This window comes from Plecotus auritus, assembly GCF_963455305.1.
Source record: "Plecotus auritus genome assembly, chromosome: 1".
NCBI lineage: Eukaryota > Metazoa > Chordata > Mammalia > Chiroptera > Vespertilionidae > Plecotus > Plecotus auritus.
The window spans coordinates 3,167,802-3,182,846 of record NC_137770.1 but is presented as its reverse complement, the minus strand read 5'-3'; the positions used below and the strand labels follow the sequence as shown (position 1 = coordinate 3,182,846).

General features: G+C 62.2%; 1 gene segment (V, D, J or C); it reads right to left on the bottom strand.

The window, feature by feature from the left end:
* LOC308242749 (Ig gamma-2 chain C region-like) overlaps positions 1–15,045 on the bottom strand; it is a 471,879-nt gene that overhangs the window by 50,965 nt on the left and 405,869 nt on the right.

The window sequence follows — 15,045 nt, the reverse complement described above, 5'->3', positions numbered from 1 at the left end:
CCCATGGCCCCCCATGGCCCCATGGCCCCACGGCCCCCCATGGCCCCCCATGGCCCCACGGCCCCAAGGCCCCACGGCCCCACAGCCCCACGGCCCCACGGCCCCACGGCCCCACAGCCTCACGGCCTCACGGCCCCACGGCCCCACGGCCCCACGGCCCCACGGCCCCACAGCCCCACAGCCCCACGGCCCCACGGCCCCACGGCCCCCCATGGCCCCCCACGGCCCCACGGCCCCACGGCCCCACGGCCTCACTGTTAGAGAGCGGGAATTTTTGAGCATGCTTCCTCCTAGTCGACTTGGCCATAAATCCCAGCTGCAACTAACAAAATAGCCTCACAGGATAAATTATTGTCAGTTTTCTTGAGAACAGGATGCCGGTAAACCTTACAGGATAGACCACTGCCAACTTTCCCGATAACGGGGTGCAGCTACCTACTACCACTGTCAACTTTCCTGGTAACGGGGTGCAGTTACTTACTACCACTGTCAACTTTCCTGAAAACGGGGTGCAGTTACTTACTACCACTGCCAACTTTCCTGATAATGGGGTGCAGTTACCTACTACCACTGCCAACTTTCCCGATAACGGGGTGCAGTTACCTACTACCACTGCCAACTTTCCTGAAAACGGGGTGCAGTTACTTACTACCACTGCCAACTTTCCTGAAAACGGGGTGCAGTTACTTACTACCACTGTCAACTTTCCTGATAACGGGGTGCAGTTACTACCACTGCCAACTTTCCTGATAACGGGGTGCAGTTACTACCACTGCCAACTTTCCCGATAACAGGGTGCAGTTACTACCACTGCCAACTTTCCCGATAACGGGGTGCAGTTACCTACTACCACTGCCAACTTTCCTGATAACGGGGTGCAGTTACTTATTACCACTGTCAACTTTCCTGATAATGGGGTGCAGTTACCTACTACCAGGCACCAGGACCCTGTAAATTACATACTGACGTTACTTAAGAAAAACTGCTTTGTCTTAAATTGTTTTAAATTGTTTGCTCTGCAAAAACAGGATGTAGTGAATGGGTTTAAACACGGTCGGACACAAAGGGTCGGGGCTGCTCTCTGAGCTTGCTGCGTGGAGAGAGAGCAGTCAGCCGGCCGGCTAATGAAGGCTCCCTAAATTTTAATTTGGTCTGGACTCCAGTGGTCCTTAATCGCGTTCGCTCCACAACATCACAGCCTCACGGCCCCACAGCCTCAACGCCCCGAGGCCGGGGAGGGCGCAATGGTGCCCAGTGTGTTGAGAAGTCCGTGTGTGTGTGTGTGTGTGTGTGTGTGAACATGAGTGTACATGTGTGTACCTGTGTGTGCGTGTGTACATGAATACATGAGTGTACGTGTACACAAGTGTGCATGAGTGGATATGTGAGTGCGCACGTGTGTAACTCCAGGCCGAGGAACCAGGAGTGGAGTCCCAGAGGCTGGCCTGGTGCCTGGAGAGCTCAGTGGTTGGATGCGGCTGCATTTACAGGCGACCCGAGGGCCCGTGAAGGGGCTGAACATGTTCGGGGCCTTTGCTTAAAGTCTCGCTCCAGAAGGTTCTGCCTGGTCCCGTGTGGACAGATTTGGGTTGTGCTGGGGTGTGCGGGGTGGGAGGCCTGGTGCTGAGAGAGGGTTAGGGAGCCCATGGGATGGTGAGCAGGACCACGGGGCTCCCACGGGGGCGGGGAGAGCAGGGTCCTGGGCAGCACACCCAGGACTCAGCAGAGCGGGGTCCCGGATCCTGTCCTGGGTTGTAGAGAGATGGGGGGCCCCTGGGAGTGGGGCTGCAGATGCAGCGAGGGGCACAGCCAGGGTCGGGGACGAGGCTGAGGTGCGGGTTCTGGCCTCTGAGCCCGGGGTGGGTGAGGGGGGAGGCTCGGCCTGGCCTGTCCTCTGGGGTGGGAGTCCGGCCCTCCAGGACGTGGGGGGCGGCTCACAGCACATGGGAGGCTTCCTCAGCCCCTCAGCCCCTCCGCAGGCTCTTCCTGCTGCGGCCTCTGCTCTGGGGCCTCCTGGCTTCCTCTCAGGAACAAGGGGTAGGGCCACCCCAGGCCCTTCAGGAAGCACCTGCTGAGCTCCCCAGGCCTCTGGTGCCTGATGGGGGAGGGGAGGGACCCACTGTGCCCTGCCGGGTCCTTTCCTCCAGCTCAGGCCCAGGCCCCGGCCTAGCCTCCAGCTTACCCCTATCCCTCATCCTTAGACCCCATCCCTCATCCTTATCCCCATCCCTCATCCTTAGACCCCATCCCTCATCCTTATCCCCAATCCCTCATCCTTAGGCCCCATCCCTCATCCTTAGCCCCATCCCTCATCCTTAACCCCATCCCTCATCCTTAACCCCCATCCCTCATCCTTAGGCCCCATCCCTCATCCTTAGCCCCCGTCCCTCATCCTTATCTCCATCCCTCATCCTTAGCCCCATCCCTCATCCTTAGGCCCATCCCTCATCTTAGCCCCATCCCTCATCCTTAACCCCATCCCTCATCCTTAACCCCCATCCCTCATCCTTAGGCCCCATCCCTCATCCTTAGCCCCCGTCCCTCATCCTTATCTCCATCCCTCATCCTTAGCCCCATCCCTCATCCTTAGGCCCATCCCTCATCTTAGCCCCCATCCCTCATCCTTAACCCCATCCCTCATCCTTAACCCCCATCCCTCATCCTTAAGCCCCATCCCTCATCCTTAGGCCCCATCCCTCATATTAGCTCCCATCCCTCATCCTTAGCCCCATCCCTCATCCTTATCCCCCATCCCTCATCCTTATCCCCATCCCTCATCCTTAGCCCAATCCCTCATCCTTAGCCCCATCCCTCATCCTTATCCCCCATCCCTCATCCTTATCCCCCATCCCTCATCCTTATCCCCATCCCTCATTCTTAGCCCAATCCCTCATCCTTAGCCCCATCCCTCATCCTTATCCCCATCCCTCATTCTTAGCCCAATCCCTCATCCTTATCCCCATCCCTCATCCTTATCCCCATCCCTCATCCTTATCCCCATCCCTCATTCTTAGCCCCATCCCTCATCCTTATCCCCCATCCCTCATCCTTATCCCCCATCCCTCATCCTTACCCCCATCCCTCATCCTTAGGCCAAATCCTTCATCCTTAGCCCCATCCCTCATCCTTAGCCCCATCCCTCATCCTTAGGCCCCATCCCTAATCTTAGCCCCCATCCCTCATCCTTAGGCCCATCCCTCATCCTTAGCCCCATTCCTCATCCTTAGCCCCCAACCCTCATCCTTAGGCCAAATCCTTCATCCTTAGCCCAATCCCTCATCCTTAGGCCCCATCCCTAATCTTATCCCCCATCCCTCATCCTTAGCCCCATCCCTCATCCTTAGGCCCATCCCTCATCTTAGCTCCCATCCCTCATCCTTAGCCCCATCCCTCATCCTTAGCCCCATCCCTCATCCTTAGCCCCATCCCTCATCCTTAGGCCCCATCCCTCATCCTTAGCTCCATCCTTCATCCTTAGCCCCATCCCTCATCCTTAGCCCTCATCCCTCATCCTTAGGCCAAATCCTTCATCCTTAGCCCCATCCCTCATCCTTAGGCCCCATCCCTCATCCTTAGCCCCATCCCTCATCCTTAGGCCCCATCCCTCATCCTTACCCCCATCCCTCATCCTTAGGCCCCATCCCTCATCCTTAGCCCCATCCCTCATCCTTAGGCCCATCCCTCATCCTTACCCCCATCCCTCATCCTTAGGCCCCATCCCTCATCCTTAGCCCCATCCCCCATCTTTAGGCCCCATCCCTCATCCTTAGCCCCATCCCTCATCCTTAGGCCCATTCCCTCATCCTTAGCCCCATCCCTCATCCTTACCCCCATCCCTCATCCTTATCCCCATCCCTCATCCTTAGCCCCATCCCTCATCCTTACCCCCATCCCTCATCCTTATCCCCATCCCTCATCCTTATCTCCATCCCTCATCCTTAGCCCCATCCCTCATCCTTATCCCCATCCCTCATCCTTAGCCCCAACCCTCATCCTTACCCCCATCCCTCATCCTTATCTCCATCCCTCATCCTTAGCCCCATCCCTCATCCTTACCCCCATCCCTCATCCTTATCCCCATCCCTCATCCTTACCCCCATCCCTCATCCTTATCCCCATCCCTCATCCTTATCCCCATACCTCATCTTAGCCCCCATCCCTCATCCTTAGCCCCCATCCCTCATCCTTACCCCCATCCCTCATCTTTAGCCCCATCCCTCATCCTTACCCCCATCCCTCATCCTTATCCCCATTTCTCATCCTTATCCCCATCCCTCATCCTTAGCCTCCATCCCTCATCCTTAGCCCCATACCTCATCCTTAGCCCCATCCCTCATCCTTATCCCCATCCCTCATCCTTATCCCCATCCCTCATCCTTAGCCCCATCCCTCATCCTTATCCCCATTTCTCATCCTTAGCCCCATCCCTCATCCTTATCCCCATCCCTCATCCTTAGCCTCCATCCCTCATCCTTAGCCCCATACCTCATCCTTAGCCCCATCCCTCATCCTTATCCCCATCCCTCATCCTTATCCCCATCCCTCATCCTTAGCCCCATCCCTCATCCTTATCCCCATTTCTCATCCTTAGCCCCATCCCTCATCCTTATCCCCATCCCTCATCCTTAGCCTCCATCCCTCATCCTTAGCCCAGTCCCTCATCCTTAACTCTCATCCCTCATCCTTAACCCCCATCCCTCATCCTTAACCCCCATCCCTCATCCTTATCTCCCATCCCTCATCCTTAGCCCCATCCCTCATCCTTAGCCCCCATCTCTAGCTCCTATATCCGAGCCCCCAGTCCTCATCGGCTGCCATCTCATGTCTGTCTGCAGGCACCTCATGTGCCCCACAGTGTGGGCTCCAAGTTTTACATTAAGTGGGCTTCTTTTGTGCTGGAATCTTTCTTCTTTTTTTTAAAATCCTCACTAGAGGATATTTTTCCATTGATTTTTAGAAAGATGGAAGAGGGAGGGAAAGACAGAGACATGGATGTGAGAGAAACACCTCACTGGGTTGCCTCCTGCACATCCCGGATCAGAGCCCAGGCTAGGGAGGAGCCCGCAACCAAGTTATGTGCCCTTGACCAGAATCGAACCCGCGACCCCTCCGTCTGCAGGCGGACGCTCTATCCACTGAGCCACACCAGCCAGGGCTGTGCTGGAATCTTTCCATTTCTCTTGATTGGATAAAGTTTATCTTTATTCAAATAAATAATGTTATTTCCAATAGTCCATATTATACATATTGAATACTGACTATGTATATATATGCACATGTACATGTATACACCCATGTTCAATATTCAATGTGTATATATAGGCTATTAAAGGTAAACTTATATTATAATGAAACTAGAGGCCCGGTGCATGAAATTTGTGCACTGGGGGAGGGGTGTCCCTCAGCCCAGCCTGCACCCTGTCTAATCTGGGACCCCTTGGGGGATGTCTGACTGCCGGTTTAGGCCTGATCCCCCCTGTGGGACTGGGTCTAAACCAGTAGTCAGACATCCCTCTCATAATCCGGGACTGCTGGCTTCCAACCGCTCACCTGCCTGCCAGCCTGATCACCTCCTAACCACTCCCCTGCCAGCCTGATTGATGCCTAACTGCTCCCCTGCCAGCTCAATCGCCCCCAACAGCCCTCCCCTGCCAGCCTGGTTGCTCCTAACCACCCTCCCCTGCCAGCCCGGTCACCCCCAACCACCCTCCCCTGCAGGCCCAATCGCCCCCAACTGCCCTCCCCTGCCGGCCCAATCGCCCCCAACTGCCCTCCCCTGCCAGCCATCTTGTGGCAGCCATCTTTAACCACATGGGGGTGGCCTTCTTGTGTGAGGGCATGAGGGTCAACTTGCATATTACCTCTTTATTATATAGGATATTAACGTATGTGAGTGTATATACCGTGGCTCCGTAAGGAAGCACCTGGGCGCCAATCCCCGTGTTCCCACGAGTGGTGCATTTGCACGCCACTGTGCAGGGCATGACGTTCTTGGTCACGTTTTGTCTCCAGCTGTGTTTCATAGGCGTTACAAAGGTTTTGTTTTTTGCTTTTAGAAATCAGGCCGGATTCGTTCCTGTCTTATAAACGAGCTGGATTCCTTGCTTACGTGCCCATCTGCTTGTTTCAAAGTCCAGTGACTCGACTAAAATATATTTGCTATTGACTGCTCGGGGTCGTGTTTTTCTGGGAATTTAAGGAAATTTCTGGGATGCTGTTCTGAGCCAGGTCTGGAACGTTGGCTCTGGGTCCCTGGCTGCCCCTCCCTGCGACGGGCCAGCGATGAGCAGTGAAGGCCCATCTGTACGTGTGGTCTGCTGTCCTTCACAGGTGGGCACAGTATGGGCAGGCAGCTAACGGCGAGCCACACTCTGGACGCCCCACCTGCTGACCCCGCTCACATCTCACTGGGCAGACGTGGGTCACAGGGGCACCCTTGGCTGTGTGTGAAGGGGGTGGGGACCATGGGTGCTGGGGCACTTGGATGGCCTGCCAGAGAGGGTTGGAGCAGGAGCTGTAACAGTGGCCTTGAGGGTCCACAGCCCACTTCAGCCTGTGGCCACCAATTCAAAATGGCAGGGAGAGGAGAGAGGGCCTGGGGGAGGCCTGGAAGAGGGCAGAGGTGCAGGTCAAGGGGCATGGGTGCTGCAGGGAATGAGCTGGGAGGAAGGGCGGGTGGGCGGATGCTGCAAACTCCAATTCTGGAGGGGAGTGGTGGGTGCCGAGGAGCCCAGACGTTGGCCTGGGAGAAGGGGCCGGAGGGAGAAGAGGACGGGTCTTTTGGAAGAGGCCCAAGGACCCGAGGGTGTCCATCAGGTGACAGGGATGGGGGAGAGGGTGCACCTTCCACAGGCGAGGGCGGGACTTGGAGGAAGGCAGTGCTCACTGTTTGGTGTGCGTGAGTGTGAGTGAGGAGTGTGAGTGTGAGGAGTGTGAGTGTGAGTGTGAGGAGTGTGAGTGTGTGAGGAGTGTGAGTGTGAGTGTGAGGAGTGTGAGTGTGTGAGGAGTATGAGGAGTGTGAGTGTGGTGTGGTGAGTGTGAGGAGTGTGAGTGTGGTGTGGTGAGTGTGAGGAGTGTGTGAGGAGTGTGAGTGTGAGGAGTGTGTGAGGAGTGTGAGTGTGTGGTGAGTGTAAGTGTGATGAGTGTGAGTGTGGTGAGTGTGGGTGTGAGGAGTGTGAGTGTGAGTGTGGTGTGGTGAGTGTGAGGAGTGTGAGTGTGAGTGTGAGGAGTGTGAGTGTGTGGTGAGTGTAAGTGTGATGAGTGTGAGTGTGAGTGTGGTGAGTGTGAGTATGAGGAGTGTGAGTGTGAGGAGTGTGAGGAGTGTGTGAGGAGTGTGTGAGTGTGATGTGGTGAGTGTGAGGAGTGTGAGTGTGAGGAGTATGAGTGTGAGTGTGGTGAGTGTGAGGAGTGTGAGTGTGTGGTGAGTGTGAGGAGTGTGAGGAGTGTGTGAGGAGTGTGAGTGTGATGAGTGTGAGTGTGGTGAGTGTAAGTGTGATGAGTGTGAGTGTGGTGAGTGTGGGTGTGAGGAGTGTGAGTGTGAGTGTGGTGTGGTGAGTGTGAGGAGTGTGAGTGTGAGTGTGAGGAGTGTGAGTGTGTGGTGAGTGTAAGTGTGATGAGTGTGAGTGTGAGTGTGGTGAGTGTGAGTATGAGGAGTGTGAGTGTGAGGAGTGTGAGGAGTGTGTGAGGAGTGTGTGAGTGTGATGTGGTGAGTGTGAGGAGTGTGAGTGTGAGGAGTATGAGTGTGAGTGTGGTGAGTGTGAGGAGTGTGAGTGTGTGGTGAGTGTGAGGAGTGTGAGGAGTGTGTGAGGAGTGTGAGTGTGATGAGTGTGAGTGTGATGAGTGTGAGTGTGACGACTGTGGTGTGGTGAGTGTGGGTGTGAGGAGTGTGAGTATGGTGTGGTGAGTGTGAGGAGTGTGTGAGTGTGATGAGTGTGAGTGTGAGTCTGAGTGTGCCTGTGTCACTCTGAGGCCGAGGCTCTGAGGGCAGCTGGGAGGGAAGCGTGAACCATGTCCAGCACGGCCAGGGGTGAACCTGAGGGGGGGGTGAAGGGTTAAAGAAGACAGACAGGAGAATACAGCTGGGGCCAGGTGGGACACTGTGCTCGGATGGAGCAACAGCGCCACAGCCCGCAAGCCGAGTCCGTACTTTATAGCCAGGTCCCACAGGGCAAAGCAAGGGCGTGGTCAAGCGGTTTACAATGTTCTCGCGGGTTTCGAATCTACGTACTTACAGGCACGCTTCCAACCCTAGCCTTTGGCTCTCATTGTGCTGGGAGAGCTCTGCCCTCCAAGCTGGGACCTGCACGTGGCTTTGCCACGAGGGGACCGTGCCCTCTCATCGGTCCCAGGCTTGAACCTGTCCAAACGCTGCGGCCGCTCTCCGCAGAGGAGGAAGCAGAAAGTCTGCCAAAGCCCTCGGGGTGGCTATGGGGTCCCACAAGGGACACGTGGCAGATGGCGAGGTGGCCGGGCTGATGGTGGAGGGGGCGGGCCACGGGGAGTGGGAAATGGTGCCCGTGCAGCCCCCTCCCCTCCCACCATGCTGGCTTGTCTGAGAGGAGTGTCCTGGCGGGGCCCAGCTGGGGCTGGTCTGGGCCGTGCGAGGGGTTCCCTGGGGCCCCCCATCCCCATCCTGCCCTTCAGGACCCGTGGCATCAGCATGGTCTGAGGCATCTGAGCCTGAGGCGATTCCCCGGTGACACTGGGCATGGAGGCACAACGCGCTGAGCTTAGGGACCCGGAGGGGGCTTGTGTCTCACGGCCTTGCTGGTGCTGCAGGCCCTGCCACGCCCTTTGCCCCCTCCAGCTGGTTCCTGCGTGCCAGGGCAGGTCTCCGGGGACCTCGGGCCTTCGGTTCTTCCAGATGAGTCTCCGGTCCCCCCATAGCCAGGGCATCACAAGCCCTGGAGGCTCCTTCGCTCCAACGGCAGCTAAAGCGACAGCTCCTCCAGGAAGCCACCCTGACTGACCCAGACTGGATTGGACCAGGTGACCCACCCTCCATGCCTGCCCCTTGGCTCCCTCGGGGCCTCACGTGCTCACACGCAGGGCCCGGCTCCGGCCCTCTGATGAACGAGTGCGTGGGTGAACGAAGCTCTGTGGCATTGGGAGGGGGTGAAGAAACATATGGACCAGAAGAAGCAAGCTGCAGAGACACCCACCCAGAGCGACAGCAGCTCCATGCGAGAAGCGTGTGAAACCCTCCCAGGCTGAGTGTGGGGAGCGGTGGGGGCCGGAAGGGGCTCCAGGGTTAGTGGTTTGGAGACCGAGCCGGCTGGGAGCTTATCTGCTTCCTGCCTGCTGGCGGCCCCCCTCTCAGTGTCCGGGTCACCGATGGGGAACCGCTGTCTGGGGCTGCCCGTGCTGCCTGCTGGGACCTGAGCGCGAGGCATCTGTGGCTAGGAAGGGAGCCGGTGAGTGCAGCCCTGAGCTCCTGCCTGGGGCCTGGACCCTCTGGGGACAGGCTGCTCATAGGAGACTCACCTGTGGAGCGGTGGGTACAGGCTTCCGGGGCCCAGCTGTGGGCTGCGGCACCTTCTGCCCGGTGTGGCTGAGCTCCCAGAGCCGGGACAGAGGCCCTGTGAGGACGCGGGAAGGGCTGTGTCCTGAGGGCTTCGTGGAGGACGCCCCCTGGGTGACCGTCCCCCGTGAGGGAAGGGCGGTCGGCTCTGCTTGACCACTGACCGTCCGTCAGCTTCTGCGCTGGCTGCCTGGCCTGGCTTTCTGAGAGAGCGGAGACCGGTGAGCCTCCTGTGAGCTCCCGTCCAGCCGGCCCCGGAGACATTCACAGCGGGGAGGTCTGTGGTCCTGGTGGGCCCGGGTCTCCTGGGTGTGGGTCCCGGGCCTGGGGTGTCTGTGCTCCTGCTCTGGGCTCTGGATGACACGGATGGGGGGTCATGCCTGCTGGCCATTGGCCCCAGGCACTGGTGGCAGGACCGGGATGCTCACCTCCGAGGTCAGCTCTGGCCAGGGTCCCCGGAGCTGCGTCCAGAGGGTGAGGAGAGGACCCTCCCTCCACTGACCGGCCCAGCCCCCCACGCTCACCGTGGAGCTGGACACGGAGGGGCCCCCGGGCTGTGGGGGCTGCCCTTGGAGCCTGTGCCTGCCTGGCCTGGAGCCGGGCTCCACGCTCTGACCTGTGGCCCGGGCTGGTCCCCTGAAGGCCATGGGACAGTTTCAGCCATGGCCTGTGTCACAGTGGTAGTACCCGTATACCCACCGTGACTCAGGGCCGCTCAGAATCCCCCAGCCGGCCCCGGCCTGGCCTCTTCCCTGGGGTGGGGGGAGGGCTTCCGGACGTGGCCTCCTGTCGGGCAGGGCTGGGCCAGCGAGGTGGGCTCTGGGGGCCGCGGGCAGGTTTTATGAGTGGCCTGTGGCACTGTGAGTCCCCGTAGTTATACCCACACTGCCTGAGGCCCGCACAAATTCTGTCAGGACCCAGGGCGGCGGAGGGGCCCGCCTGGATGCGGTGGCCCATGTCCTGGCCCAGGAGCCCACTCAGTCTCCGGCCGTCCCCCGGGGAGGAGGAGGGGGGAACGCAAGGGCATCACTTGGCCGGGAGGGCGGCGCTGCACCTCGGAGCCCCAGGGCTCAGCTGCTGGGCCGCGTTCCGGCTAGGGTTTCAGGCCGGGCGAGTGTCACTGTGGGACCAGCTGCTATAGTACCACGGTGACACAGGCAGGAGCAGAAACCCCCCGGCCTGTGGGGGGGCTCAGCACCCCCCTGTGCGCTTCGGCCTGGAAGGGGGGCGGGGTCCTTGCTCTCTGGATGCGTCTCCCGAGCTCGGAGGCCCCAGGTCCCAGGGCGTGTGGCTTTGCAGGCGTGCCAGCCGGGCCGGGTGGGAAGGAGCCCCATGGCCCGTGGGCTCTGCGCAGAGACGCCCTGGATCGATCGGAGGGGCCGCCTGAGCCCAGGTCTGTGCTGGGCGTCACTGGGGGTGCTGTGTGTGTGTGTGTGTGTGGGAGGGAGGGGGCGAGGAGCAGGGCTCAAGGAGGAGCTTTTAGGTCTGCCCTGAGCCACTGTGGGGGTATTCACACCGTGAGAGGGTCCCCTGCAGAATCCTCTTCTGGCCGGGCAGGGCGGGGCGGGGTATCGTCAGCTGAGCTCCCTCCTCCTGCCGCTGCCTGGCCGCTGCCCTGCACCAGGGCACCTTCCACACGGGGCCTGCCCAGGTGCCGGGAGCTGGGACTGGAGAGCCGGGACAGCGCCCCGAGGTTGGTGGGAGAGTGGGTGGGGTCACGGCACTCTTGGGGGATCAGCTCAGCTCCAGACACTCGTCACCCCCTCCCCATCGAGGGGTCCTGGTACGTCCAGTGGAAAGAGGAGGGGTGGGCGGTGGGCAGAGGAGGTGGGGCTGGGCCCCTGTCCATGGGTCCAGGCCTGAGGCCGAGGGCCAGGAGGGCCTCCCGTGGGGCCAGGCTCCGTCCTGTGCCCTGGCCTCTGGGTGGGGCGTGAGCTTCCAGGGGGCCCTCCCGGGCGGGGCCTGGGCAGGAGGGGTGGACACTTGGGTTGCTGGAGACCTGGTCAGCGCTGCCCAGGGCACCGGCACTGGACACCAGGGAGGTGGCCTCTCTCCCTGCAGCTTCCCTGCGTCTGCTCGGAGCCCCCTGTGAGGTCACCGCCTCCTGTGACAGGTGGAGGACGGCAGGAGGGCGGCCCCAGCCCCGAGCAGGGCAGGGTGCTGGGAGGGGCGGGGTGGGTTCTGAGCACAGGCCGAGTCACTGTGGAGCTACTCCAATACCCACAGTGACAGAGGCCGGGACAATATGGCCTGTCCCAGCGCCGGGCTGGAGACACACAGCTCACAGCTGGTTCTGGCCGATCACGGCCCCTCCAGCTGTCCCCCAGGGACAAGCCAAGGTAGGCATTGCTTCTGGAAGGTGAGCTGCAAACAGGGCTGGGGGGGTGGGCTCCGCCGAGGGGCCTCTGGGTGCCCCGGGGCCCTGAGCTTCACCTGCAGAATCATCTTCAGCAGAAGGTCCCTGGGGCCTGGTGGGCAGGGTGCTGGGCAGGCAGAGGGTCCCTGGGGCCCAGTGGGCAGGGTGTTGGGCAGACAGAGGGTCCCTGGGGCCTGGTGGGCAGGGTGCTGGGCAGGCAGAGGGTTCCTGGGGCCCAGTGGGCAGGGTGCTGGGCAGGCAGAGGGTCCCTGGGGCCTGGTGGGCAGGGTGCTGGGCAGACAGAGGGTTCCTGGGGCCCAGTGGGCAGGGTGCTGGGCAGACAGAGGGTTCCTGGGGCCCGGTGGGCAGGGTGCTGGGCAGGCAGAGGGTCCCTGGGGCCTGGTGGGCAGGGTGCTGGGCAGACAGAGGGTTCCTGGGGCCCGGTGGGCAGGGTGCTGGGCAGACAGAGGGTTCCTGGGGCCCGGTGGACTGGGTGCTGGGCAGGCCGAGGGTCCCTGGGGCCTGGTGGGCAGGGTGCAGGGCAGGCAGGGGGTCCCTGGGGCCCGGTGGGCAGGGTGCTGGGCAGGCAGAGGGTCCCTGGGGCCCGGTGGGCAGGGTGCAGGGCAGGCAGAGGGTCCCTGGGGCCCGGTGGGCAGGGTGCTGGGCAGGCCGAGGGCTCTGGGCTGCTGCCTGGGCTCCCAGCCTCCGCCATCGCGGGCTGGGTGGGCCTGCTCGCGCCTCCGTGTCTCCACTGTGAGGAGGGGCTGCTGGGAGGACAGCGGTTAACGGGCAGGAGGCCTGAGCCCAGCAGGTGCCTGGACTCCCTCCTGGTCAGGAGCGGGCCACGCGCTGACCCTGAGCCTGGCCCCTCTCCCCCGGGACCCCGCAGGCCACGCCAGGAGGGGACTCCCCCCGCCCCCACACTCCTCCCCGCTCAGGACCCCAGAGGCTGGGAGGTGCACCCACCCACAACCCTGCCCTGGCGGCTCAGGGGTGTCCGGGGTCCTGCCCCCCTGAGGGTGCCCGGGGCCCTGCCCGTTGGGACCCTGCGCTCAGAAGGTGTGCCAGTGAGGCTCTGACCTTCCTCCTGGTGTTGAACTTGCCGGACACCTGCCTGAGGGGTCAGAGAGGCCACTCAGAACCCCCCGAGGCCCCGGCTACAGTGGGGGCCGGGCTCAGGGGCCGGGCGGCTGGACGTGGCCCTGGGAGCGGCCCCTGGCGGCCCGAGGGCCTGGCGGTGTGGCTGGGTTTATGGCGGTAGGTCTGTCACTGTGGTAGCCGTATCCGTAGTCACACGGTGGGAGGGGCCTTGGCAAAAAGCTCCTGTGGGTGGCCGGAGGCCCTGGCCCGGGTGCCTGTGGGCCCGTCCGCATGGGACACATGGGTTTCAGGGCCCCCCGTCAGGGAGCCGAGGGGCACTCACTGTGTCCACCGCCACCCCGAGGGTTGGTGCTTGGGGCTGCACCGCGGTGGCACCACCATTCCCATGCGATGGGGCCCCGTTCCAATTCCAGGGGCGGTGCCGCTGCGGGCAGAGGGCAGGCCCGCTCGGCTCCAGCGGGGTTTTTGACGGGCGCTGTGACGCTGTGGCTGTAGCAAAAACCTCCTATGCAGTATGAAGCACAGTGACACAGGCCCGCCCCAAATCCTCTCCCCCCGCCCCGGGGGACCCTGGGCCTGAGGGAGGCTGTGGGGGTGCAGGGCTGGGCGCCCGGGGGATACTAGGCCTGAGGGAGGCTGTGGGGGTGCAGGGCTGGGCGCCTGGGGGATCCTGGGCCTGAGGGAGGCTGTGGGGGTGCAGGGCTGGGCGCCTGGGGGATACTAGGCCTGAGGGAGGCTGTGGGGGTGCAGGGCTGGGCGCCTGGGGGATTCTGGGCCTGAGGGAGAGGCTGTGGTGGGTGCAGGGCTGGGCGCCTGGGGGGACCCTGGGCCTGAGGGAGAGGCTGTGGTGGGTGCAGGGCTGGGCGCCTGGGGGGACCCTGCCCGGCTCTGTCCTGAGGCTCCTCGGCAGGGCTCGGCCACCAGCCTGCTGTCAGGCTCATTGTGGAACCTGACCCCGTTGTGATGGCCTTCGGGGCTGATCAACGGCCCCCCATCTCTGTAGGGGTCCCTGTGGGCCTTGGGTCCTCCTGGGGCCGGCGGGTGACCTCCCGCTGCTGCCGATCCTGGGACTCCGGGTTCGAGTTGTGCTCGCTGCCCCTCGGGAAAGGAAGGCCCAGCCTGGCTTCACAGGGACCCTCCTTCCAGCCCCTCCCTGGCCCTCTCCCTCCCCCTCTGCCTGGGCAGGCGCTGTCCTCGCTAATCCTGCCTGGAGTCGCACATCCTGGTAATGGAGACCTGGGTGATCCCCCTTCCGGGGCCAGCCCATCCCAGGTGCAGGCAGGCCCAGGGGAGGCCCAGGTGCAGGGAGGCCCAGGTGAGGCCCAGGTGAAGGGAGGCCCAGGTGCAGGGAAGCCCAGGTGAGGCCCAGGTGCAGGGAGGCCCAGGTGAAGGGAGGCCCAGGTGCAGGGAAGCCCAGGTGCAGTGAGGCCCAGGTGAGGCCCAGGTGCAGGGAGGCCCAGGTGCAGGGAGGCCTGTGTGCCTCCCCTCCGGCTCCCTCCCTCCTGCTTCACCACCTGGTGCCGCTGGCTGTGGAGGCACAGGCCTCCTTCCTGGGACATGTGCCCTCCCGAGGCCCCGGGCCCGGCCTGAAGCGCCCCCTGATCCTCTAGGTCACCCCCTTCGCCCCCCCCCCACCCCCCGCGGCCTCTGCAGAAGGGACACCACCTGGGCTCCTCAGCAGCACCCGCCTGTCTAGGGGGCACCCTGGGCCGGCGTTGGTGTTCGTTGCCCTCAAGTCCCCCGTGGGACTCTGGAGCCGAGGGCCAGCCCTTTGCGGGGCCCTGCTCCATGAACCCTCTTCCCGCGGGTCTCCAGTCCTCTGAACCCCTCCCTCCTCTGAACCCCGGTGGTGCCATCCCAGGTCCCAGATCGCCCACGTGGCGCCTTCGCCTTTTCGTCTCAGGGGGTGGGGCCTGCCCTGGGGCCCTGCCCAGGTCCCCCAGGTGGCGGGCGTGGGGGCAGAGAGGTGAGGGGTGGGGGCAGGGGTGGCGCAGGAAAGGAACCGCAGGCCCAGGACCTGGAGTGGCTCCCAGCACCGCCTGCAGGTCAGTTTTGAAAGAACAGAACC